Genomic DNA, 24,216 nt, shown 5'->3' on the forward strand with positions numbered 1-24,216 from the left:
CTGCTGCTCAGCTCATGGGAGCTTCCCCTGTTTTGTAGACAGGATGCTGCTCAATTCTGAATCGCTAACAAAAGCCAGTTCTATCTTTAAACCTCAGTTAGTGAAAATTTTGTTTTTTGACAAGCTATAAGAAGCACATAGCCACATGACTTATGATTATACATTTTTAGATTATTTCTTAACTATTAAGATTCTCAAAAGTGTTTAGGAAAATAAATGACCAGCAGGTTTAGGTTTATGGTGGACTAAGTGGTGAACCATTTGATCTTGAAAAAAGAAAAAGAGGATGAAAAGTAACACAGTTGCACTCATCCCTGATTTCTAAACATCTGGTTATATTAAAAGATTCTCATGTATTCCAGAACTTAAAGTATAATTAAAAAACAAGATTCTCTTTTTTAACTTTTAATCCTAAATAGTACATAGTTTTAAATTCTCATATACTATTATATACCTCTTTTACTACAATAATCACTTTCTTTGCAAATATTTTCATTGGAATCACTAGTAAAGCCATATATTGCCTTATTCACAGTCCAGGTAAAGAATTTGAGAGCCTTCTTACCTGTGTTTGGACATTCATTTTTTGGTTATACTTTAATGTGTCCACATGGATATACTTTTGGATACGCTTTAATGTGTCCACATGGTAACTTGAAGCAATAGCAACTATGTTTAACTTATCAAATTTTCCATAAACCAATTTGATGGTCAATCCCTGTAATATTTAGTTCTTCTTCTGCACAAGATATGTTCTTGTCACAAGTCTTTCTACTTATTAAAAAAATACCAGTTAAAAGAGAAGGACATTGAGGCTCTATCTTTTAAAACCTAAATTATTAATTACACGTGTGTTTCTTGAGGATGGTGTGGAGATCCAGCTGTGAAAGCCTAAAACACAGAAAGGGCCACACCATCAGATTCGAGCATTGCTTTATCTGGAAGGGTAATTTCATTTTCCTCAGTGTGAGTGGTGAACAAAGAGGAACTAAAGGTAGAGACCAGTTGGAGAACTGGGTCACCTTTCTGGGTCTTCTTGTGTTTGGATTTTTATTCTTTGACTCAAGTTTTGTTTCAGATGTGGTGAACTTTAAGAAAGGAGGATATGCTGACGTTCAAATATAAATATGTATTATGTTCTTACTTTTATCCATGCTTCTGTTTTCCTCCATTGGTATAAAAATTGCCTTAAATATAGAAAAGAATTTTTTTCTACTTAATAGTGTATGTTACGTATAATTGGGATCAATGAATAATCTCGTTGATCAAGAGTGTCTTCAAATACAGATGTATGTTAGAAGGGAATGGAAATTGCTTTATGTTTAGCATTTCAATGTACATTTATTGAGCATCTGCTTTGGATCAGATCCTCAGAGTCTAAAAATAGTTTTAAAATAATTTCTTCATTTTCAAGGGGCTTAACATTAATTGATGGGGAGTAGGGGAAGAATAGTTTTCGAACAGAAAAATAAAAGACAGTTACTAAAGAGAACTATGAAATATATTGTTGTCCTTGGAGACAGAATTAGGGACAATAGATGAAAGAGGCAAGGAGAGAGGTTTTGACTTATTACCAGAATAAGCTTGATAATGATCCAAGCATAAAAAACGATAGAATGACTCTGTCTATTGGGAGCTGATGAGTACTTTCTAGTTAGAAATATTTATGCAGAAAATGAATGATTTTATCTGAGTACTACTACTTGGTTTAGAGGATTGAAGGAACTGCCAAGATTCCTTTAGAGTTTAAGATTGTATTTTTGAATTAGTTAGGCATCTTTATAGGCGTTATCTTGGCTGGGCGCGGTGGCTCATGCCTGTAATCCCAGCACTTTGGGAGGCTGAGGCGGGCGGATCACCTGAGATCAGGAGTTCAAGACCAGCCTGGCCAACATGGTGAAACCCCATCTCTACTAAAAATACAAAAAATTAGCTGGGCGTAGTGGCGGGCACTTGTAATCCCAGCTACTCCGAAGGCTGAGGCAGGAGAATTGCTTGAACCCAGGAGGCAGAGGTTGCAGTGAGCCGAGATGGCGCCATTGTACTCCAGCCTGGGCAACAAGAGCGAAACTCCGTCTCAAAAAAAAAACACACGAAAAAAAAACAAGAGTTATCCTTTTCTCCTTGAAGTCTTGCCAAGGACTTGAGTGGGCACTGTGTTGGTTAGGTAGCTAGGAAGCTGTGGTTGATTAACTGTTAAAGTCTTGAGTGTATAGTGAAGAAGAAGTAACAGGGCAGAATTAATTATGCATTAAGGCCTCCCAGTATCCTCCCTTAGCTGCTGTGATTTTACCAGGACCCTCACTTTCCTTCACTTTCCTTGGATTAGATGGTCAGGCGGCACTGAAGTGACTTGTACCAACAGGCTTAAGCATGAGAACTAACCTGATCATATTATATCCTGAGAAGGTATTCTAGAATTGAATTTGTAGAAGATTTCACTAGTTCTTCAAGTATATATTTTTAGATTCAAGTATTAAAGTTAGTACTAATGTAATTCACTTTGTTTATGGAGAATTGTTTACTTATTAGAATCTATAAAATAGTTTTGATCTAATGGAAACAGGCCTGTTGGTTATAGGAGGGAAATGTATCATGGTTTGACAAAAAAAATAAAAAATAAAGGAGCTGGGGCATGACAGCTCTTAGAAGTAAAATCATTTGAACTATTTGTCATTGGGAGAAATTACCTACAGTTTCAAAGAGTTGTCACAAAGAACTTTCCCATGATACCCAACAACATATATGTGTATATATATATGCACAACGTTGACTTCCAGTGATCGCCATTTAATATAAAATAATTATCTTTGACAATTATTCTTTAAAAATGCATTCTCCATTAACATAAGTGGAATTTCGACTAGCCAACACTTTGAACTTTTATGTCTCAAGTGGAGGAGTTTACTGGGTACAGAAAAATGAAGGAAAATCCATAGCCTGAATAGAACAGAAATGAGCTTAGTTTTATATTATACTTGAGGAAGAATAAAGAATAATATATGAGAGTTGGAGGTGTAGAGAACATATGTGAAATAGTTGGCAATTATTTATTTTATTCCCTTTGAGGACAGTTCGTCTTTATAAATAAGTATTAACATGGTTAAATGCAAGGAATCTTTAGGAGCAAAATGATAATAAGAGGTTATTTTTATCTTTGAACAAAATCTAACCTAACTGGGCTGAAACCCAAGGGGTAACATTGGTGTGTATGTGTGTGTGTGCATTTATGTGTGCATGTATACATTAAGTCACATTTTTTATATTTGTTTCACTTTTGATTGAAGGCAGATATTGTTGGAGAACAGATCTATTTGTGAAATCTTACTGGGAACATCCAAATTGGCAAAATGACTTGGTGCCCATCTGCAGTAAATTAAGATGTACATCTGACTAGGTTGGGGCTTCATGCCAGTGCCTGTCTCAACATGTTCAGTTTTTAACTGAATTCTGTCAAAATTCCGAGTCAGATAATAATTAATGCCACAGACATTTAATGCATCTTTATTATGCAAGTGCCTGTCTTTGTGACTGTAGATTTAGTCAGAAAGGGTCAGGGTGGCTTCCTGGCCATGATATTAGCCTAGAGCTTTCCCTACTCCCTCCAACCCCCTTCCTTCTGTTTTCTGTTCACTCTCATTCTACCCTGGGATTGATCACTGGGATAGTGGTTGGAAAATGTTACTTCACTGGGGAAGAAAGCTCATATGAGATCTATGTTGTTTGAAAGCATTATATGGTGTCCTAGTTAGGATTCTTCCAAAAGCAAAACCTGACACAGTGACTCAGATATGATAGTTTATTTGATAGGTAGTTCCAGGAAACAAGAATGAGGGAGAGTGAGGCAGCTTTAAAAAAAGGACTTTAATGAGCAGATTAAGGATAAGGGTAACTAGGACTAAGTCCTGCTATAGATCTTGTATAAAATAGCCTCAGAATTGTCTACAACTAGGGACAGGGAAGTTGAGTATTTATTCACTTACCCCATTCTTCATTGTTGGTGTTTTCTCTTGGGGGCGTTTAATCTCTGGCACTTTCAGCCTGCCCTAAACATGGACTGAGCAGGTGGAGAGGCAGAAAGACACAAGTGCTTTAAGTTGGGGAGCTGTTGGTGTGTATAGGAACCAGATAGCTTCAGGTGAACTCAGAGGTGGGCTAAGAGGACGTGAAGCAGGGCATCACCAATGTAAGTTCCATGCGGTTTCTATTGAAAAGGAGCTTCAGGGCTCTATTAATGTATAGAATGTCTACTTCTGTTTTCTCCAGCTCATCTACTTGTCTCAAAATGACTAAATGACCAAAAGGAAAAGTTGGAAATGGCACCAGTGGTTCATCCTGCTCATTTTCCAGCATAGTCTGAAGGTAGACAATTCTCATACTTTTCCCATTTTGGACAGTCTTCCTCAGGATACAGATGGCAGGAAGGAAACAGGAACCTCTCAGAAATCCAGTGCAGCTCCTTACTAGATCTCTATTTTCACCTTCTTTGCCTCTTCTCAAACGTGGATCTCAAAATACCATCTGCTTAATTGACCTAATAGCAATTGTAGTGGTAGTGCTATTTGCTATCTTTTCTCGAGTGCTTACCATGTTCCCACCATTATTTTAGCACTGTTCTGTATAAATAATCAGAACAATCCCATGAAGGGGATACTATAATATAATGATCCCATTTTAAAACATGAAAAGAAACTGAGGTAGAGAACGATTACCTGTCCAAGGTCTCAACCTTGGGAGCGGGTGGAGCATATGACCTGAGTAAGCTGTCTAGAGTCTCTTGTACACTGAAACCAATGCACCCTTTTCTCAGGGCTAAACCCAGCTCTTGGCCCCAGGGCAGGACTAGAAAATCCCTGGTCCTCATGCCAGAAGGCTTGTGAATCAAAGGCTGGAGCAATGGAGGAGAGATGGCAACTTATTGTCACAAGCCTTCCCTCTGTTACACTTCCTCTCTTCAGTCCATTCTCCATGCATCATCTGAAATGATATTTAAAATGCAGAAATCAGATCACAATACACCCCTGCCTAACACTCTCTAATGAGTCCTACTGCACTTAGAGCAAAATCCACAATTTGCTCAGCTACTATGAGCCTGCTCTTGCCTGTCTTCTAGTCTTCACCTCCCACCTCTCTATGCATGACTCTCTCAGCACTAACCACACCGGCCTTCTTTCTATTCCAGGTGCATAAGGAACTGATACCCACCTCAGGACATGACTATGTCCCACTCACTCCTTCGTACATTGTCATCTCACTGTCCTCTTGTTATCCTTCAGATGTCAGCTCAGATGCTGCCTCCTCAGACAGGCTTCTGCTGACCGCCCCCCTCTCTTACTCTAGGCATCTTATTACCCTCTTCTGTTTTCTGTATAGCATGTATCCCATTCTGAAAAAGTACCTCATTTATTTTCGAGCCTACATGTTTATTATCTCTCTCCGTGCTCCCCACAACCCAGTCTCCAAATGTAAGCTCCAAGAGAGTCAGGACTTTGTGTGTTCTGTTTCGCTGGTGTGTCCCTAGTGCCTAGAACTTCCTGGCACATAATGAGCATTCAGTAAACATTTCACATATGACTGGCTAACTGCTGAGTAAGGAAATGAGTGAATGAATGAACAATGGATTAAAAATGTAGATACTTTATCTTAGACAAAATTTGGCAACAGTAGAAATCAAGACCTTTCTCTGTCCAGCTTATGTGACTCTGTTCAAAATTATCTCAATTGTGTACAATATTTTGAGCTAAAATCATTTTTCTCCTCAAAATCTCATTTTTTTCTTTTATTTAGGGGAAGAAAAAGGCGTAGCAGTTGTTTCCTGAAGCAGTTGTTCCCACATACACAAGTTGACACCTCTTTTAGCTTTTCTGACCAAGTTTCAATAATCATACACAGAATTTTAGAAATACCTTCTTCTGGCCATCCTCCCTTGACTCCTGCTTTTCCAGTGGGAGATGGAGCCGGGAGGTGGTGGTAGAAGAAGGGAGAGTGTTGGGGGAGTGAGGGAAGGACCTGTGTGAAAAGGATTGGATTTGACCATTTAGGGAAGGGGGACAATATGAAGGCCCTGAAAACCAGCTATTAATGATGGGGCTCATTTCTGCACAGGTAAATATATCAGCACTCATGCCACTAAGATATTTTATAAAAATGCTTCCTGAAACACAGTAGTTACTTCTAAGTTTCCCTAGGGAATAACTTTTTAAAAAATTAAAAAGATGCATTCAACGTATGTGCCATAAATCCTCTATTTTTGATAAGCACTGATAACTCAAAGATAATGCTGCTAATGTATAGACAATTTACTTTGTTTTCTTCAGAGAAATTGAGAACTTAGGTCTTGCTTTGTACACAAATACAGAGGTAACAAATTCTGATAAGGATGTGAATCATATTTTTTTCCACTGGTTAGTAGAGAGGTAGATTGGGAGGAAAGCATTAGATGTAATGGCAGCTGTGGCCCGTTCCTGGATGCTAAGCAAATCTGTTTCACATGTGAACATGTTGGGCTCTTTTACGTTTTGAGACCGCTTTGCCCTTCTTTTAAAGGTCCTAATAGTCTCATAACTCACAGAGAATTGTGGTTTAGTTTCAGTTACCAGTAATATTGTAAATATATTCACATACATTTTTAAAGACATTATGGCAGTGTCCTTAATTAATAACATAGCCATCGTTTTAAAAAGAGTCCCAATTTATTAAAAATAAAACCCTAAAACCAAAAATGATGGGATAACATCTTTATGTTGCCCTTGTTTGCATTCAGGATGTTTCCAAGTTTATCATGTCTGTGACCTCAGTTACGTTTACTTCCCCAGATGGTTTTTTACCACATGAGCAATTAATATAATTGGAGACTATGAAGTGTTTATGTCAAGGCAAGAAGCAGTAGCAGCTTCAATGTGGTGACTTTGCAGGCAGTCAGACATATTTCACTGTGTGCTTCCAACCTAACCCTTCCCCTGCCCTTCCCCTTCTATTTTTATATTAAACAGAAAAAGAGAGTTCACAAAGGTGCTCAGAAACTGGCAGTTTCTTTCAGAATGTGGTATATTTCTAATTTCCATATATTTCCTTCAAGTGGAATGGCCCTGGGAGCACAATTACCTTCAATCTTGACAGGTATAAAAAGGCAAATCCTGCCAGTCTCTGATTGAAATGTTAGATCAACTTTTCTGAATCTGGCATGATGGGTGACAAAAGACAGGGATGTTGCTGGGTCAGGTGAAGATGTTGCCATAATCCCTTTTACCTATTTTGAGCTTCTGAGCAAGAAAATCCTATGTCAAGGTACATTAGCACCACCTGCTATCAGCACCCTTAGAGGGGCTGGCAACAGAGAGATTCTTTAACTTTTATAACCGTGCTCTACATTAGGAGAGGCTCAAGGAAAGAAAAATCAGGCATAATCTCTGAAGACTTTATAATGAGCTCATGTTCTCATTCTTCATATAGATTCCATTTTTCTGTATGAAAATGGTCTGCCAACTGTCCATAATTAGCCCCATCTTACTTCACCTGGCAATATCTAGTGCTTATGAATTCTGTTGGTAGGGAATATCTTTATGTGGTGAATGCATTCTGCAAAAAGAATACATCAAAATTTGTAAATTTTGTAAATCATATTGCATCTTAATTACAGAATTGATTCCTCTGAATAATAAGCTTGTAATAAAGCCTTGCTAGGGTGGTTTCATATCCTTAAATCCAAAATATTGTGTTTGTTCTTTCAATTTGTATAGACTTTATGTGACAATAGGTACTCTGAAAGGGGAGCACACATATATTAATTTGCATTTGGTGACATACTTTTTAGAGGTGCATTTAAGGTCTTCCCATTTGGTCTGGCAAGTTCTGTCTGCATGGATCTCTCGTCCCCAGGATATTTTTAGTGCTCCCTCTCTGTTTCTTCCTCTTATCTCCCTTCAGAGTCCATCTTGTCGGGGAAGTCTTCTCCGACCATCTCATATAAACCTCCCACCCATACCATGCTTTACTTTTCTCCTATTACTTATAATTACAAGGCATATTATGAACTTATTTTCTATCTTCCCTGAACTAAACTCTATAAAACTGGGTTTTTTCTTTAACTTACTGTTGTATCTTCAGACCTAGGACAGTGCCTAGCACATGTACACACATCACACATCACACACACACACACACACACACACACACACACACACACTATATAATGAATGCATGGATATGTGAACAAAATGATGTGCTTGAGAGGGAATGGTGTCTATAAAACCGCCGGTATTATCAGATTCATTTTGTGTGGTTATGTTTCCTGAGGAGAAAGAGACGTATTACTGTTTACTTTTGGTTTTTATGTTTATCTGTTATAATAGCATATGGTATATCTGGTATATCTAACTGCTCAAGTCTTAAATGTCTTAAAAATATTGATTAATAGATCCTTTAAATAATATGATTCTAAGACTCATCTGTTGACTCAGAATATGATCTGATCATCATAATACTACAGGGGAACCACAAGTCATCAAATGGCATGAAACTCAAAACTACAGAATGTAATCTGGGAGACTTATAGGCCCAATTTTAATAAACCACATAATGTTTTTAAAATGTATAATTTCATTGTTAACATTTGAGAAATTCAGTATATTGCACATAAATATCTGGATTCCCAGCCTTTCTTGAATAGCCTGAACGTCTGCTGACGCGAGATACCTATGCCTGCATGGCATCGGTTAGCTGGAGCTGAATGTGGGTGTGTTGACCACAGTCGCCATCACACCCTTTTGTCTTCCCTCACCGCACTCCTATGTATATTTTGCCAATATGGCACTGTCAATGTTTGGTGTGATATCCCTGCTCTAAATCAAGCTAATCCATAGGCATCACTTCATGTGCTGTTCTTTATTTATTTACTGAAATGGAGTTGAAAATATTTGTTGAGGTTAAGGAAAAACTATGTTCTTTGTTTTGCTTTAAACATTCTAAATATTTTGGATTAGAGAAAAGGGAGCTTATACTAAGTTTTTATTTTCCTCAAAATAATCCATAACTTAATGTTCTATGTACTGAAGGAGTTTGGGTGTTCACAAATACACATATTTATCAAAATTCAATGAATGAATACTTAACATTTGTGCATTTCATTGTATGTAAATGTAATATAAAGTGGAAGCAAATATTGAACTATAATTAATCATATGCATGCAAAAGTATTTAAGGAGAATTTTTCTGTGTCTGAAAATCTCTTTGAAATGTACCAAAATCAGATGGATTAAACAATGGATTGAAGGATGGTTAGATTAATAGATATGTGATAAAAGAAGCACAATAGAATAGTCATGGGAGAATCCAGGTAGTGGGTACATCGGATTTTACTCTACAGTTCTTTCAACTTTGCTGCATAATTGAAAATTTTTATAATAGGATATAGGGTAAAATAATCTGCAATTAAATATGACAATTTTCATACTGTTCCTGCTTTCTGGAAAGTTTTTTTCTAAATTAAATGTACAATTTTACATAATGAATTAATGAAATGGTAAATTATTATAATTTTCAGATTCTGCTGTAGGTTTAATTTTAAAATAATCTTTTATTTTAAAACAACCAATTATGATTTGGAGATGTAATTATGGGATTTTTAAATTTTTCTGTAGAGAATTGTCCCTTCTGTACCTCATTTTCTTCCTCTGTCCTATACAATGATCACCCCTTATTCTCAAGGCATACATTCCAAGACCCCTAGTGGATGCCAGAAACCACAGATAGCACCAAACCCTATATATATAATGTTTTTCTATCTGATGATGTAAGTGACTAATGGACTGGTAGTGTATACAGAGTGGACACACTGGACAAAGTGATGATTCAAATCCCAGGCAGGACAGAACAGAACAGCATGAAATTTATAACTAGTTGGCACAGCATGCAATTTATAACTATATTTTCACACAACCACTCTATCTCAAATAATATTCCCTGGTCTCTTTAACTTTTACATCTTTTAAGCTCCTATATGTAGGTTATGAATTAATTTTAACTGGTTATTGTTTTACTCTACCCTTTTTAAGGTGAAGCCATTTAGGATTTTAATGTTTTAATCGTACATAGTTTTTAAAATAATTGGCATATTGATATAATGAAAAGTTCTGTTTTTCTCTCATGGACTATTTCTTCCATACATTTAGAAACTTCTATTTTACAGTTATAAATAGGAGGTTGTAGAACTATTAAAAGTAACTTAATTATAAATGCAGATGCTCCTCAACTTGCAATAGGGTTATATCCTGATAATCATAAGTTGAAAATATCATTAAGTCAAAAATTTTAAGATAGTATTATATCAAAACACCACTTACATTACAATATCAGATGTCTTTGAAGCACAAGTCCTTCTCTCTATAGATAATACTTAGGGAAGGTCATGGATTTCATTTCTCCTCGTTTTCTAACATTTCTCTTTCCTGTCAGTCTCCTTTGCATCCAGATGAAGTCTTATCAAAAAGAATTTCCCTCAAACTTGTCCATATCATTACAATTCAGTAGACCCCAAGTCAGTCAATTCAACTAATATTCACTAAATGTCTATTTGGCTGGCTTCTTCCTGGGAATCTGGACACAAATAAAACATTATCCCTGCTCTAAAGGAAGTCTCCTGCTCCTATAAAAGGCTAATGTGGCAAAAAGCAGACACTGCCAAACATTAAGTGGAGGAATGTTCCATGTGGATATACTATCCACTTTCTGATGACTCTTTTTGAAACTATTGTTAGGTTGATAAATATATTCTTGGATATTTATTATTAAGTAGCTGAAATAAAAATGATTCCTTCTTTTTTTTTTTTTTAGAAAATAGAGTAGGGCTCAGCATGTGAATTTTGTTTTTAAATCATTTTAATTTTACTTTTTATGGGTGGCAGCATAGTATGGTAGAATGAGCAAAATGAGTTTGAAATCAGACAGATTCTGTCTTCTAATCTTATTAATTCAGTGATCTAGATCTCAGCAACTTATTTAAATCTCCCATGTCTCTCTTTTTTCGGCTATAAGGCATGGGTAATATAGCTATATGTGCGAGAATTAAAATTTTAATAGAATAATGAGTAAAAGTTTCAAGTCCATATGGTAGGAACCCAGTAAGTAGTGAGCAATCTTATTGTTGCAATGATGATGATGATGATGATGATGATGATGATGATGATTTCCATTTGAGTTTCTTGAGAATCAAACCCTGAGACAAAGATTCTCCTATAAGTAGTTTATGTAAGAGGTAATCTCAAGGAACGCTGATAGGGGAGTGAAAAAGTAGGGCAGAGAAGGAAAAAAGCCAATAAGGAAGGCAACTGGAGCTTAATGATGCTGTGGCATTCTGAGAGTCAAGTGTACAGAATTTCCCACTAGAGATAAGGGAGCTGGAGTATTTATCCATCAACTCCTGGCAGTCATTAGTTGAGGGCTACTCTGTGGGGGTATTAATTCCTTGGCATTTACAGCCTTCCACTTGCATAGGCAGAGTGGTGTTTGGCAGGCAGAGAAGCTTTCAGGCAATGAAATACAAGTGCTAACAGTTGGAAGTCAGCTTGGCCTGCCTGAAATGGTAAGAGCTGAGGGCATAAGGGTGGAGCACTAATAGTATCTGTCCAGATGATGATGATGATGGGAACACTATATTCTGTCTCTGAGAGATGAAATGTAAGTGTAGCTGATTAAATGTAGGGAGAAGCCTGTCTAGGAAAAAATACACTGTGGTCTCTGCCCACTCATACACACAATTTACCCTACAGGTTTGAGATTATTCTTGCCCAGGCCAATGAATCATTTTATTGGGCACAGAGTTCTTTGCAGGTATCCTGTCTGGTACCTGGGTGGGTTTTGGGTATTGTTGGCTGCTCCTTGGATCTGGGAGTCCAGTTTTCATTCCTCTGAACTCACTTCCTAAAGCTGTGTGCGTTTAGCTAGCAGCCTTGGTCTCAGGTGATCTAGTCATTACAGCCTACAGGATCCGATTCAGCTGTAACCCAAAGGTCATGAGCAGAAGGAACAGCTCCACCAGTCCCTTGCATTGTTTGAGGAGATTTTTTACCATCTTCCAATTTAATTATGAAATGTGGCTTCTGGGCAAGAAAGCAAGTGAGATCTACTTTCTGCATTTTGTTTTGTTGATAATTGAATCATAGTAATTAAGTAATCATGCCGGGTGTAAGCAATAACTTTTATGAACATTAAGATAGTGCATTTCATAACATCTAAATGCTTTGTTTGTTAAAGTTCACTTTTGAGAAATTGCAATCAGTGTTGGGAAAACACTATTAATTTGAAGGTGTGGAAGAGAGAGATAAGGTATTTCATTTAGAATTGTATATGTCAGGTAACTATTATCTCTGGGAAGCAGTGAAGGTGTCTTATTTAATAAATCTCAGAATCTATACAAGCCATAAACCAGTATTTACATATATGGGTGTAGAGATATCTGTATACATGTGCACATATATTATTTTAGCCATGTTCTAGACACTTAACAAAGATGGGATTGCATTGACTGGCCGCTTGTAGTGTAAAAGAGAAAATGTAAACTGTAATCAGAGTTTCATTTAAATTTATAAATGCACTGTATTTTTTATTTTGATGAATGGGAACAAATTATTAAGGTAATAATATATTAGCTATAACTATGTTTAAATAAGTTCAGGGAATCAGGTCTCCCTATTAATTTTCAAAGTGTAAGATGCTATCCATCCACGTTGTAGATATTAGGAACTGTTGAAACTCTATGTAAATATAGTAAAAATTTGTTGCAAATGGAAATATGAAGTAATTGCTAGAAGTTTTTTTTTGTATTGATAGCATTAAGTATTAAGGCTAGCTGTTGCAGTAGCTATAACCTAGTTATAGCAATATGCATGTGGTTGACTGGTATGTGCTTTGCCACAAAATAGAAGAAAGAATCCTCCAGGAGAAATATTTTGCAAATCTGCTTTTCAACAGTAATTAGAAGATGGGTGATATTTTGCTACTGTTCATAAGTGGTTCTCTTAATATTTTGACTGGTTCAAAGGAAAGAAGGGCCAATAGCCATCATATATTGTTAGGGAACATGTTTTAGGATTGCAGAGTGAGAAAATAGAGACTACATCTTGCTATCCACATTTTCCACTTTTCTCTTGGACAGATCCTGATTGTCATCCCTGTTTAGCCTCCTGCCTTTTTACTCAACTCTTCCCCCTACCTGGATGGCTTTTCCTTCTTTTGATCCCAACTTTCCCTTCCTTTGATCTCAGCTAAACTCCTTCAGTTAGCCTACACTTCCATCTTTTATTCTCTCAACTTTTCTTTTCCATAGGGTCATAATTATACTGTACATAACTTGGGTATCCTCTAATCATTACAAATAATAGCCATTGTTCCTAGCAAAAATGTGTGTTTATGGCAGCAATTACATTTTATGTATCTTTGGTTAGTCCCTGCACAGTGTTAGCTTATAGTAGGTGCTCACCCAATATCTGTATTTTCTCTTTTTTTTTCAATATCTAAATGCAATTATATTTTTAAACGTTGGGTCCAGGCTTTACATAAAAATATCATCCTACTTTGCCCCCTAAGTTTCTAAAATATCACGTACTTTTCCCCCAGCATCTGCAGCCATCCAGAAATTTGTTGGAAACTTTTGTGCATTATTTTAATTCCTAATCCCTGCCTCTTTGGGCTCAGTGACAAACAATCAAAACCACCAAAAATGTGGTTCACTTGAAGTCAGATGAGAGAGCCTGGCTCAGTTAATCTCATAGGATGTAAGCAGTGCTGCATCAACTGGCTCCATGCAGGAGGGACACGTGAAGGATCTCATCAACCAGTTATCTATATAATCCTCATGATAAATGTGCATGCATGGCAGAAACTGAATCAGGTCCCCATAAACAAAGTCCATCATACAGATCACATACTCCCAGATCTTTTTTTCTGATCTGATCTATCTCTTCCAGGGTCATAAATCCCTTCAGGCAGATGTTGTATAAGGCTTATTCTTTGAGGTGTTGTATTTTGCTTCAGTCAACTGAGCTGCAAACCGAGTCTGGCTAGGTGTTGGATGGTAGAGCGAAACTGTAACTTTTTCCTGATGTGGCAGCAGTGGCTCCTGATCTGGCTGTCTCCTCGCCAGAGCTAGCCTGGTGGGACTGAGACACGTGAAGCAGAGAGATGTCATCCGAGGAGTGGAATTATCAGACTGCACTGTAATTGCTTGTTGAATCAGTTATCTGTTATTGCTTAACAAACCACTCCAAAACTTGGTGGCTTAAAACAATTTACTACTTCCCATGATCCTGTAGCTTGGTTGGGCTCAGCTGGGAGATTCTCCTCCTTGATTGTGTACCTGAGGTCACTCATACAGTTGCATTCAGCTGAGAACTTAAGAGGGGCTGGAATTTCCAAAATGGCTTCTCTTTTTCCAGCGTCTCCTCTGTGTGGCTCTAATCATCCTACAGTCTCGTGTGGACTTGGCATCACCATGCTGGGCTCCAAGATGGGGGAGTGAAAGTACCAGTCCTCCTGAGGGATAGAGTAGTAATCCCAGATATTACTTCCACTGCATTTGGTTGCTCAAAGCAAATCAAAAGGCCAACTCAGAATTAAAGTGATGGTAAAATAGACTACACCTCTTGATAAGAGGAGAGGCAAAGCCACGTCACAAAGGGGCTTGCGTAAAAAATTGGAGGAATTATTGGGGCCATATTTGGAGACTTGGCCCCTTCACATTTTGTATCTGACTTTCTCATAAGACTTTTATTTCTTCAGAGCAAGGGCTATGCCTTCTTCACGTTTTCAGAATCAGAGTATGAAAAATATTTGCTGTTTCTTGAGTAAATGATTACTCCATGATAGTTTTCCCTCTATCCCAACTGCCAATTATAAACTCAGATTTACATTCAGAATACTGGTGTGAAGCATTTCTACTATGTCTTTTTTTTTCAATCACTTTCACCTTTTGCATTTATCTTATAAATCTAACACTATAAAATACATTATCTTAGTTTTTTTTTTTTTTAGATTAGAATGCTGGCAATTCACTGGGAAGTGATCCCTGGAAGTATTAAATGAACAGAGGAGTGGGAGAAGTAAAAAAGGGAATGAATGAGGTTAAAAAAAAGGGTGACAAGCAAATTAACCTGGAGCAACTGGGGTTGTTTCTACTGGGGAACTCTGCACGTGCCTCGGAGCTATCCCACCTGAAGGATGAGAGCACTGGAGGACATGAATTTCCCAGAAGTTATGGCGCTCCATGCCTACAGGCAAAGCAAGCCCACTCTAGTGGCCAGAGAGAGCCCTCAGGCAAAGAGACACATGTTCTAGAAGTCATACCAACAGCACCGAAGGGTCCAAGTCATGGAGATCTGGGCAGTGCACCAGCAATGACTGCCATGCACACCATTCTCATCTGAGACATTATCAGAGAACAAACCACACTCAATTTATTGGTGGTATCAAGTATCTAATGAGTTTATAGGCTGGGCTAGAATCTATATTTGGGGGGAGAGGAGGAATTACTTAAGAAGGTAGTTTCTTCATATGTTCTTTGACCCCTTTAAATGTTAATATCATATTGTCCTAACAAAATAATGAAATAGAAAAAAGTAGACCTAAGAATAAGTACTGTATATACCAGTTTTCTTTTAAATTAAAATTATTAATGTGTTTTGTAAACTGTTCTTATCACCTGTTTTATATGTAAATAAGTAATATTTTTATATCAAGCATTTTTAATTGTTTATTGCCTTGCTGTAAAATTGATTGTTATGATTATTTTAGTAATTTTTATGTGATTTCTTTTAAATCACATAGGGGTAATTATGCTTGGAAGATTACTTCTACTTTTTTTTTCAGATGTTTTCAAGGCAGAGTCAGAATTAATAAATTTTAGCCCTCTGCCCAATGCCCAATCCGTGATAAGAAGGTAAGATTTAGTCATTGATTCACTCAGCATTTACCAGGTATTTATCTTATGTCAGTCACTGTGCTAGGTGCTAGAGATGCAAAAAGGAATGCAATGTGATCTTTGCCCTTGAAAAACTCAAATCTTAGAGTCATTCAAATATCATTGTGGTGAAATCTCTTAATTTATCACCATTGTTAGTAATGCATAGTATTACTGACACATTGATAACCATTTTCATATCAATTACACCTTTTTTTTTTTTTTTAAGATGGAGTCTTGCTCTGTCACCTGGGCTGGAGTGCAGTGGTGCCATCTCGGCTCACTGCAACCTCCACCTCCCAGGTTCAAGCAATTCTTCTGCCTCCTGAGTAGCTGGGATTACAGGCGGGTGCCACCATGTCCAGCTAATTTTTGTATTTTTAGTATAGACGGGGTTTCACCATGTTGGCCAGTCTGGTCTGGAACTCCTGACCTCAGGTGATCTACCTGCCTCGGCTTCCCAAAGTGTTGGGATTACAGGTGTGAGCCACTGCGCCCAGCCCAATTACACCTTTAAGCCCATGTAGTCAATCATTCAGCTCCACCTCTAATTTAATGGCCTTCCTTTCTCTGTCCCTTCCTTCACTTTCCTTCCCTTCTCTTTCTGCTATAGACTGAATGTTTGTGTCCCTCTGAAAAATTTTATGTTGAAATCCTAATACCCTATGTGATTGTATTAGGAGGTGGGGCCTTTGGAAGATAATTAGGTCATTTGGAGACCTCCCTCCCTCTTCAGCCATGCGAGGACACAGTGAGAAGAGAAGACATAAGTCTATGAACCAGAAAGCAGTCTCTCACCAGACACCAAATCTGCCAGTGCCTTGAACTTAGACGTTCCTACCACCAGAACTGTGAGAAATAAATTTCCCCCTCCTACTAAATAGTTTTAGCTAAAAGGAGTACCAAGAAAAGCCCTGTCTCCTATTTGGAAAGAAACATAAGGGCTTTGGACTCTAAATTCACAAAAGCAGCATTTATAGTTTACATCTATTGTTGCACATCATTGTAACTCCAGTGCCTGGAAAAGTATCTGATCATAGTCAGTATACAATGACCTTAGGTGGAAACTGAAAGCAAGGAGGCATAGTAGAATGTGATTAGAGGTGTTGACTGGAGATTTGCATGTTTTATCAGTAGCAGTTTTTTTTTTTTTTGAGGCCTAATGATGATCTGCTTCCTCATAAATTTCATTCCAAATGAAGACAGTAACTAATTGCATTATTTTTTGAACTGCTTATATTTGCTGTTACCCTTTCTTTTATGCAGAAGATATTCAAGTTGGAGAGGGAAATTATGATTTTTTTTTCCTTTTTCAATGAATGTAACTGTTAATAGGTTTGGATGAGTAACTTCTGTGATATAAGGTCTCCGTACAAGCAGTTATCATGCTCTGTCAGTCTTTCTATGCAATTTTATCATGTAGATTGTTTTGGGAAACATGAAAATTAAGATTTAATTTGTCCAAGGAATTGGATCCAAAATGTAATGGAATTGGTTCCTTAATGCAGTGCATAGTTGTAGAGTATAGTGTAAATTAAATCAACTTGTGCTTCAATAATCTTTTTATTAGTTTTCAAATATTGATTTAAATAATGATATTAAATTGTGTATAGTTGAAAAGATGGCATTGCTTTCACAGCAATAGATGAATGTCATGAAAATGTTCTTCTTCTCTTGTAATGGAATCAGATGTAGAACATGGTAAAGAACAGTTCTCTTCACACCTCATAATTTCTGACATAGTAAGTTATGTTGAAGAAAATAGACACATTATATTGACAATATATTTTTGTTTACAAATATGCCAGGTGGCCTGGTGTACAGATTGATTGAGGGTGATCACTACTGCCCATCACAACTATTACTTTGCAAAGATGGTCGAAGTGGAAGGGAAAACTTCCCTGCACAACTTTTGTGGTGGACTACTGTTGAGGTATAGCTATGCATTGGATGCTTTGGAAAAGGAATATATAAGAATAGACCTTTGTATTTATTGAGTAAAATTAAAATTATAAAAGATAAAAAGGCAACATAATATTCTCTCATTTAAATTTTAATTAACTTTCAATTTTGAATGGTGTTTTCCTGAGCTGTTATCCAGTGTCTGCTCTAAAGTTGGCTGTAATTTTATAACATTCTTTTGATGACTGTATGTGCATGAATATGTCTGTAGTTATTTTAAAGGTAAAACTCTACTTATTTCACTTTTTTGAGTGAAGTATTAAATTGTTTTCAAGATAGCAGTGACTGAATATTGCCCTTAATACAAATGTTTAATTTCTTTAATCCTTTTTACAGATAAAAGTATATGCGTTTTATCCTTTTCCTTAAAATAACAAAGGCTTCTCCTCAGGGAGATCAGAAAGCATAATGACTGGCATGCTGAACCTGGTATCTGAACATTTGTTTTTTATTCTTTATTTCATGTGACCTTGGAATAATTCAGTGGCTCCTAGATTTTCTCAAAAATGACTCAATTTTTCATTCATTTCATTTAAATGACCCTTTGAGTTATCTCGTATGCTACCTGTTTTTATCTTTATAATACAGTAAAATTTAAACTATTCATATCTCTATGTGGGGGTGGGGGTGGGAGCAGATAAGGGTCATAGAGAAGGCACCTCTTTCTCAGAAAAGTAGCAAATGACCACCCTCCATCCCAAAATAGATTTAGCTACAAGAAGAGTAAAGTGCACATGGAAGAACAAAAAAGCCTTTTGGTGTACGAGGATTTCAGACTTTGTTGGGCTTCAGCATCAGTAGAGAGTCTTATTAAAAACACTGTCATACATCACTTAAAGACAAGGATATGTTCTGAAAAAAACAGATCATTAGGCAATTATGTTGTTGTGTGAACATCATAGAGTGAACCGACAAAAGCCTAGATGGGATAGCCTACTACGTACCTAGGCTATATGGTATAGCCTGCTGCTCCTAGGCTACAAACTTGTACAGCATGTTACTGTAGTGAATACTGTAGGCAATTGTAACAAAATGGTAAGTATTGTGTGTCTAAGCATATCTAAACATAGAAAAGGTACAGTAAAAATTTGACACAAAAGATTAAGAAATGGTAATTGTGTATAGGGCACTTACCGTGAATGGAGCTTGCAGGACTGAAAGTTGCTTTGGATGAGTCAGTGAGTTAGCGGTGAGTGAATTTGAAGGACTAGGACATTGCTGTATACTACTGTAGACTTTTATAAACACAGTGAACTTAGGCTAGTTAAATGTATTAAAAATATTTTTTCTTTCCCCAATAATAAATTAACTGTAGCTTATTGTAACTTTTTTACTTTATGTACTTTTAATTATTTTTAACTTTTTTACTATTTTGTAATAATACTTAGATTAAAGCACAAATACATTGTACAGTTGTACAAAATTTTTTTCTTTATATCCTTATTTTATAAGCTTTTTTCTATATTAAAATTTCTTTTTTTTTTACTTAATTTTTTTTTGTTAAAAACTAATACAGAAACACTCACACTAGTCCAGGCATACACAGGACCAGGGTCATCAATATCACTGTCTTCCACCTCCACATCTTTTCCCAGTGGAATGTCTTCAGGGCCAATACATGCATGGAACTGTCATCTCCTGTGATAATAGTGTCTTCTTCTGGAATACCTCCTAAAGGACCTGCCTGAGGCTGTTTTCTAGTTAACTTTTTTTTTTTTAGTAAGTAGAAGAAGTATACTCTGAAACAGCAATCAATAGTATGGTAGATACAGAAAGCAGTAACATAGTCTTTCATTATCAATTATTATGTACTGTAAATAATTGTATGTACTATAATTTTGTATGACTGGCAGCACAGTAGGTTTGTTTACATCAGTATCATTCATTGTGCTATGATGTCATGATGGCTATGGCATTTCTATGCAATGGGAACTTTTCAGCTCCACTATAATCTTATGGGATCACCTTGTATATGCAGTCCATCAGTGATCAAAATGTTATGTAGTGCATGACTGCACCTACTCCAAAACTACAGAAGTGGAATTTAGAGTCATGGGAAGCTGGATAATGACCATCAAAGTTGGCCTTACATGAGGTAGGACCTGGTCCGATTTGAAGTAAGAAATCAGGGAACTTTCCTTCAACACTTATTTCCTTCCATGGTCTAAGACATTTCAAAATTCTGAGCATGGTTTTCCATTTATCACAGAGTTTAAGTTACTATTCAGTGTTGAAATTCCTGGCCCTCAATGGCATTATGAATCAGCTGTTCATAGAACTCAACTTTCTTGAATGGGCCATTTCCCAGGTCTTCTACAGTTGTTTTGCTCATTTTTAATCCCTTCATTTGCTAGCTTAATATTTGCTAGCTGCTGTTATTGGGGAATTCAGTTTTTCCCCCATGTCCCTATCTTTTGCCAGTTTTTCTCTTCATTCCTCAAAGTCAGTAGTTCTCCTTTCTCAAAGGTTGCCTATGAATCATCCATGATTTGTATATCACCCTTTGGGAAACACGAATATTTTCAGAACCCTCATTTCTCTGTCCTTAAATGAGGTCAATAATGACTGCTGACGTTTCCTTTGACTCTGAAGGGCGTGGTCAGGCTAGATGAGAAAATTCTTACAGAATGTGGTGTGCTGTGCTGCTGTGGCCACTTTGCTGGGAGACTGAAGCTCAGACAGCTAAGCGATTTGCCAGGGCTGTGCAACCCATCTGTGGTGAGAATTCCAGAATTCCATCCTGGAGAATCTGACTTACTCTTTTGGAGAACATTATATTTGATAAACTGGAATCATTGTTTTGAGTGCTCCCATGGCTCTGTAGGCCAAAACAGTAGAACTTATGACAGTAGTTTGGTCTTCAGGAACTCCACTTAACCCCAAACTACCCTCCAGTTTTCAGAGAGCACTGGGGAAAAGGGAGGGATGAGTGTGTATTGAATTATCTGAATTCTGCCACTTATGCCTAAGAGATATGTATGAGAGAATCTTTACATTTTCTACACATTATTCTAAAATTCCTTTTAGTCCTTAAATAACTCTCAGGGGGAAAATAGTACAGAATTAAAATAAAAGTTCTTGACATTTGTCCCTGAATATATTTTTAGAAAAAGTATACTTGAAATCTGATCACCTATAAGGAAAGATTTATCAGGAGAGTTTAAATTTTTATATTTACTCATATTAAATGCATGTGTGTTTTGAGACCAATGTTTTTTGTTTGTTTTAATATTTTGGAGAGACATACTTCCTTCAAATATATAGGTTAGAGGTAGGGGGTAGGGATGGTTAGTGGTATAAAAAAACAGAAAGAATGAATAAGACATACTGTTTGATAGTACAGCAAGGTGACTGTAGTCAACAATGACTTAATTGTATATTTTAAAAAACTACAAGAGTGTAATTGGGTTAGGGTTTGTAACACAAAGAATAAATGCTTGAGGGGAGGGATACCCCATTCTCCATGATGTGATTATTTTACATTGCATATGCCCGTATCAAAACTTCTCACGTACTCCACAAACATATACACTAACTATGTACCCACAAAAATTTAAAGAATATATAAGTTTAAATTAGAATTCCCCCAAATTCTAGTAGTAGAATATATTCTTTTAAAATTCTAGTAGAATTCGGGAGAATTCTAATTTAAACCAATTCTGGTGTTCCTGAGTTATGTGAGCTCCTCCAAGTTCCACTGTTTTGTCATTGCCAACTCAGGGAGTCAAATATGTACTTATTTAGCATTTTCTGAGCCGCTCTGAGAGGTACATACTTTCATTTAATTCTTCAAGAGAATTAAAAGCAAACGGAGCCCATATGTTATAGACAAGGAAACTGAGGTTCTGAGATGTTGAGTAGCTTACTCAAGGTGGACCTGAAACTCTAAATTAGGTTCATCCTCCTTGAAGACACCTATATTCCTTTTGTTCTCATAAAATAGCACATCCAGCCAGCATTCCATCCCAGATATTGGCACTAAGGAGAGGCCTGGGAAAGGGCATGGACACTTTCTGTTAGGTACATGGGGGACGTTGTGCTCTAGCTTATACATGACTGTAAACGCGCAAATGAAAACTCTTCCTTTATTAGTACATTTTCTTTTGCATGGTTATCTGGGATGAGTATGTGGTGAGGTGGGGCTGTGGGAGGAAGCTGCTGCAATTAGTTTTGCCTCAGGTAGAATGCTGACATCAGTTGTAATGAGATTAAAATCTTCTACTCAGCTGTTGCTTGAAATATTCTGTTGTGTTCTCATCCAACTGTTTTAACTAATTGAAGTGACTTAACCATATAATTATTTTCAAATGTTTACAATTACTTTTAGATAAATATAAATGAATGTTTGCCTGCATATGAACAACAAAAGGAATAATTTGGTACCTTCACCCAAATAGTCAAACCCTCTAAGATATTGGTAGAAACATCAGAGTGTATCAGTGAAGGTCAAAGGACACAAATAGGCATTTTTAAATACTAAAATGAAATATTACTTTCAGTTCCACCAAAATGGAGTAGCCTCATTCCTTCCGGATTCTCTCCCTTATAACTAAAAATTTCTAGATACAGTGCTATGAAGATGGCAAGGTAGTCTCTCAAAGATCAAAAGAAGAGGGTGAACTGCTAGGAATTTTTGGAACTTGAACTACAAAGCAGTGAGTTCCTTGAATTTTTGTGTTATCTGTCATATATCCTGAGCTAGGTGCTACAGAAGCCTCCAAACTGCCAGAACTGCCAGAAAGTACAGATAAAGAAGCTCCAAGAAAGTCTTGTTTTCTTTAGGCAAAGGACCAGGTGAAGGGTGGCTTTACACCAGAAAATTTTTGGCAGTATCTGCCAAACACTGCTGGAAAACTCACATCTTACTGCCTCCATGATTTCAGTGGTGCTAAACAGAATTTGATGCCGTCATTCCCATACATTGATACTATTAGACTTGATGAGTTACATGGGTATATTGTTATTTTCTAGAGCAGCTGCTAGGAAAACTATCCAAAGCAATATACTTTTGAAAAGATAAAGAAATCAAGATAGAAATTTTTAATATGATCGAGTCACCCAAAGGAAAGTAAGAGAAACAGAGGAAACAAAGAGAAAACAAGTAATAAAATGACAGTCTTAAGCCCTAGTATGTTAATAAACCCAATTTTATTACTTTAAATTTAAATGATCTATGGAAATGCAAGGGACCCAGGATACTTTAAACAGTTTTGAAATGAAAGAACCAAGTTTGAATACTTAGATTTTCTGATTTTAAAACTGTAAAACTATGGTAATGAAGACAACATGGGGCTGGCCTAAGGATAAACAGATAGATTGATGGAATAGAATTAAGAGTCCAGAAATAAAGCCTTCCATTGATGTCCAGTTGATTTGCAACCAGAGTGCCAAGACAATTCAATGGGAGAAAGAATAGTGTTTTTGACAAATGGTACTGGGTTAACTGGATATCCACATGCAAAAGAATGAAGTTAGATCCCTTCCTTACACCATATATAAAAATTAACTCCGAATGGATCATAGATCTAAGTGGAAGAACTAAAGCTATAAAACTCTCAGAAGAAAGCATAGGTGTAAAATTCCTGACCTTGCGCAATGAATTCTTAGATATGATACCAAAAGTACAAGCACTAACAACAAAAAGAAAGATACATACACTGGACTTTATCTAAATTGAAACTTTTGTGTTTCAAATCACACCATAAAGAAAGTAAAATACAGGTCACAGAATGGGAGAAAATATTTGTAAAGCATACATCTGATAAGAAACTTGTATCCAAAATACATAAAGTACTCATATACCTCATTAATTAAAAGACAGATAACACAATTTTGGATTAGGCAAGGGTTCTGAATAGATATTTCTCCATATAAGTTATTCAAATTGCTAATAAGCACATGAAAAGATGCTGAACATCATTAGCTCTCAGGGAAATGTAAATCAAAACCACAATGAGAAGCCACTTTTATTCAGTAGGATAGCTATTACCAAAAAAGACAGATAATAAGAATTGTTGACCAAGATAAGGAGAAACTAGAACACTTACCCATTGCTGGTGGGATTGTAAGATGGTGCAGTCACTGTGAAAAATGGTATAGCAGTTCATCAAATTGTTAAACATAGAATTACTATATTATCTGGCAATTCTACTCATAGGTATATACCCAAGAGATTAAAAAAATTTACATAAAAACTTGCACATTAATTTTCATACCAGTGTTATTCATAATAGCCCCAAAATGGAACAACTTAAATGTCCATCATCTCATGAATGGATAAACAAAATACATCCATAAAATGGAAA

The 24,216-nt window shown here is 36.6% G+C and overlaps 1 protein-coding gene and 1 pseudogene across 5 annotated transcripts in view; one reads left to right on the forward strand and one right to left on the reverse strand.

Annotated features, from left to right (window-relative positions):
* MACROD2 (mono-ADP ribosylhydrolase 2) overlaps positions 1-24,216 on the forward strand; it is a 2,087,937-nt gene that overhangs the window by 570,382 nt on the left and 1,493,339 nt on the right. The gene's annotated exons all lie outside the window — the stretch shown is intronic.
* LOC101140508 (RING finger protein 11-like) lies at positions 13,751-14,189 on the reverse strand (annotated as a pseudogene).

The sequence above is a fragment of the Gorilla gorilla genome, chromosome 21 (assembly GCF_029281585.2).
Source record: "Gorilla gorilla gorilla isolate KB3781 chromosome 21, NHGRI_mGorGor1-v2.1_pri, whole genome shotgun sequence".
Taxonomy (NCBI): domain Eukaryota; kingdom Metazoa; phylum Chordata; class Mammalia; order Primates; family Hominidae; genus Gorilla; species Gorilla gorilla.